The sequence below is a fragment of the Metopolophium dirhodum genome, chromosome 5 (assembly GCF_019925205.1).
Source record: "Metopolophium dirhodum isolate CAU chromosome 5, ASM1992520v1, whole genome shotgun sequence".
Classification (NCBI taxonomy): domain Eukaryota; kingdom Metazoa; phylum Arthropoda; class Insecta; order Hemiptera; family Aphididae; genus Metopolophium; species Metopolophium dirhodum.
This window is the reverse complement of record NC_083564.1, coordinates 24,885,003-24,889,700: the sequence shown is the minus strand read 5'-3', so window position 1 is coordinate 24,889,700 and position 4,698 is coordinate 24,885,003. Positions and strand designations below refer to the sequence as shown.

At 30.9% G+C, this 4,698-nt stretch overlaps 1 pseudogene; it reads right to left on the bottom strand.

Annotated features, from left to right (window-relative positions):
• Nucleotides 1-2,011: 2,011 nt before the first annotated feature.
• On the bottom strand, nt 2,012-2,484 carry LOC132945663 (52 kDa repressor of the inhibitor of the protein kinase-like; annotated as a pseudogene).
• Between the last annotated feature and the right edge of the window lie 2,214 nt (nt 2,485-4,698).

The following is a 4,698-nucleotide window of genomic DNA, read 5'->3' as shown; positions in this document are numbered from 1 at the left end:
GAAATTACTTTTGAAAGTGTACCACGGATAAAGAGGGACGACACATATTTTCATTTGTGGCCGGTGATGTCCTAAGGAAATGCGTGCACATTAATCAGACACCCAGATTGATATCATTACCTATAGTCGTAGTGACCAATAAATTTCGAAAGCAGACCTGTTGTCTAGAGCTCTTTGAGTATCCAATTTATTTTCACGGTTTGAATAACGCGATATGTCGGTGGAAATGGCGAGCGTATACAGTTTATCCCAGGAGAGCATAGAATAGGAAAAATTCCACCAAAGTTTCGACATTTTTTTATCAGCTCATCTCCACACCGCCGTTTTGTCCAATGGACTTAACTGGTGCACACCCGGGGTTAGGTGAATGTGTCCGGGAAGAATTATGTGACCTGAGGCCAAGAAGAAAAAGTTTGCCCGCGTAAACTTGCGGTCTTTGATTTCTTATCTTTTTGACTTTTACGAATATATATGCACAGGCGTCTACCAGCATGCCGCTTCAACTTCGCGGTATTTATTGAGATTTATGTATCCAGTTTTAAGAGACGCATTAACATCGACTTATCTATATAGAATATTATGTCATTAATAACATTTTTAACTTATTTGAAATCAACGATTTAATTTTACGTTTAGGGAAGTAAGAATAATATGTTGTTACACAAAAGCAATACAAATAGCGTAATCTACAATATGTATACGTAGATTTCGAAACAAAGATAATATTATAATGTCATTTGATTTAGTACCTACTGCTTTACACTGATATATATTAAACTGCACGGTAACGATAATATGGGGTAGTCCATCTAAACAGTTACTCGAATCTAATAAGAGTGCTTTAAATGCAGTTTCTTCAAACACAAGTTACTTCAATGTGATAATGTAATATTATTATACTAAACTTTGTCTTACCAATAGCTTTTATCATAGTTTATTATTTATCATACGTATATACCGTATAACAATAAATTACCACTTACTATGGTTACTTATATCGCCACAAATAGTCTCATTGTCTCAATATATTTTGTGAAATGTGAAAAACAACTTTCCTGTACACAGGTATATGCAGCTGGTGCAGTACCAAAACAACAGCTTGAAATATCAAATGCCGGAATGAAAATGGAACGAAATGTATAATAAAAAGGCATTTTTAGGATGACGTATAAAGTTGTAATCTATCCTATTATTTTTTTTTTTTTTGTTAATGACATATAATATTATAAAATTATAATTTTTGAAAGTTTTTACTTGACTTGCACAATAATAGTGATACATCAGGAAAGTTTTCTATTATAGTGTCTTTTGTTGATCCCCCGAGGATGTATGTAAACTCAAAACAAACCGTGTCTTCGCGTTAAGAGTGAGGCGTTGAAGGGATAACTAATTAAAACTTTTCATACACAGGTATACATCTTCACATAGGTACCTACAAATAATTTTGATATTTAAATTATATTATTTTTCAGATTTGATTTTTTTTCATATCTGATTTGTCTAAAAATTATAGCGTTATTGTATGTTAATTTATACTGAAGTTCTCTCTACATAACATATTATAATATAAGTGGTAAGTAATGGCACCAAAGTGTAGTACTGCATCTATTTCATCTTGCGATCCGACTTATGTGCAAATATCCTTGTGACTATTGTGGCTATAGAGATTTGATGACGTCATTCTTTTTATGTTGTTTTGGCGTGTGAGGGCTTATTTTTATCTGTTCATACAGCTGCAGGCCTAAGTTCGAAAATCAATTGAATATGTGTAGCTTTTCAGTGGTGGTCAAATGATCATACCATGGCAGGGGCGTATTTAGATTTTTTTTTTTGGGGGGGGGGGGCTGTGGTATTTTCTCCAACTGAAATCTCCAAATTTAGCCTATTAAAAACAAGAGTTGGAAAATTAGTACACAATTTTAAATTTTGTTATAATTTTTATGTTTTTAAAAAATTAATAATGAAATAATATATATATTATCAATAATAATAATAATAATAATATAACAAATCATATTAAATTTAAATTTCTTTCTTTGCCACTGTAGGCAAATTTGTCTAGTAAAATGTCATCTGGTATGTCAATGTCTCTATGAATAGCTAAAAGTGCGAGTCCCACTAATCTAGATTCTGAAGTTGTATTTCTTAAATACGTTTTGAGTCTTCTCAACGTCGAAAAGCTGCGTTCAGCTGTAGCGGTGGATACTGGTATTATAGTTAGTATTTTTAGTAATTCATACATGTTTGGTTACATTAAATTATCACAGACACTCAAAGCCTCTATAGCAGTTGTGGGCCTTAAGTTGTTTCAATATTCTTCCACTTAGCTTGCCAAATTTCGTACTCTGCTGCTAAAACGTCATATAGCCCCGGCAAATCATTTCCATAAAATTCAACAGCTTTTTTTAAATAAGAATATGGCTTTTCAACTGCAATACTTGGTAATACATATTGTAATGAAGTTATAGTTTCATTGTGAGGTATAAATATATATTTTTAGCTCATAATTATTATACGGTGATTGAGATTCGACAACGCGTGTACATCTGTAAATCAATTCTAGGTAAAATAAATCAAAATTACGATAATACAGCAGTACCGCACGTCAAAATTAAGCACTATGTACCGAACTCAAAGGTATAATCCGATAATCGTTACGATCAAAATCGTCAGACACATTACATGAATAACTTGTCCGTTGTTACTAATAATACTTTATAAAATTATATTGCACTTTTACGATTTACATCTGATAGTGCATAATAAGCAGACTTAATAAACAATTTCTGGATTTCGGGGGGGGGGGGGCTAAGCCCCCTCAGCCTCCCCCATAAATAGGCCTCTGTATCATGGTATGGGTGGGAGGGGTGGTGGCTTATTGAAAATAAATTATTAATCTGGGATATAAAAAAAAAATGTATAAATTAGTATACCTAAATTTATAAAAAAAACAATTAAATATACCTATAATATTATCACTAGAGACAGGATTTTTATGTTTTTACATATCTTTACTAAGAGTATGCAGCTCCAATTGGATAAGCTTGATCGACTATTCAATTATCTATGAACTAATATACAAAATTTTTTAGCGCATAAAAAGAATATTTTGTGTAAAAAACATGTTTTAGGAATATATTGCCATGTTGGGGTCAATTTTGAATATTTTATAAAAATCTAATAGTAAATAAAAAAATTCAAAAATATTTTCATTATATGATATTTATTATGACGACATGACGCAAAGCAATATCGATAGGAACATAATATTGATAAGAAAATCAATTATTCTCTAGACATAGGCGCAATTTGGGGGGTCTAGAAGGGGCTTAGTCCTCTCTAGTTTTATTTAAGCCCCCTAAGTTTTTAAATATATTCTTTCTTTAATCCAACTATTAAAAATATTATCAAATTAAAAAAAAAAAATAAATATGGGATTTTTTAGCCAACTCGATAATCAGTGGACGTATGTTGTCTAATAAGTGATAAGTAATAAGTAATTATTAATGTCAATTTATAGAATATATAATCAATTGTTGTTATTAATGTAAGTTTTAATGATATGAATATAATATGATACATCGTGTTGTATAATAGCTTGAGTATAGTATTGTTCTATGATTATAGATAACCTGCTATCATAGTAGTAACACTGGTATAAATATTATTGTTGCATATTAGCTATTTTTAGAATATGGAATTTGTGGAGATGTCATCTGTATCTACAAAACAGTAAACTGACTGACTGATCTATCAACGCACAGCTCAAACCATTGGACGGATCGGGCTGAAATTTGCTATGTTATATGCGTCCGCTAAGAAAGGATTTTTGGAAATTCAACCCCTAAAGGGAAAAATGAGTGGTCTTTTTCAGCTATGAGGAAGATAAAAAATTGGTACGCACATCTATGCATCAAGATAGATTTTCAAATGCTTCTGTGATATATATAGAAAAGGACATTTCTGGTAGTATTGAAATTAAGAATATTAAACAAATTCGCTATATATCTAATCACCGTTTAAAATTATAAGATTTAACACTGCGTAACTATGTTATTTTTTTTTTCATTACAAATATTGACAACTGTTCACGAATTCACGATTAAAACAGTATTGTGTGAATGCACGTTTCAGTGTTTCAGTTTTTGTCAAAACATTAAACAATATGCAGCAATCATATTACTATAGAAAATTATATTATCTTACGGTTCACGGTTGGGTACAAAATGTTCTATTTATAACTTTGGTTATTACCTACTTGATTTTTACTAATATATTTATTTAATCTGCGGGCTACGCTGAATTGAATAAATTCGGAATGACAAAAATTATTAAGAGGATCCTACACCCGCATGTGTGGTCTCCGTTATACAAATGTAAAACATAGTAATAATGGTTTTGCGCGGATAAGAAGTCTCTACTTCAAGTTATGCAACCAAATGTTCCTACTAGAAAGAGGAGAACATTGACTGTGCAACATTGTTTTAATTTTTTTCGATAGAACAAATACAAAAAAAGTTCTTATAATTTAAAAATTAAATATTATGAAGAAAGGTTATTGCTTGGATCCATGCACAAAACTTGGTATCCGAGAGTTACAGTTATACAGCGTTTGTAGTATTTTGTTCAAAATTCATAAAAACTACCTTTCTGAAGAATGATTTGTGTTGAATATTCATAGAAAAGACTTATATATTA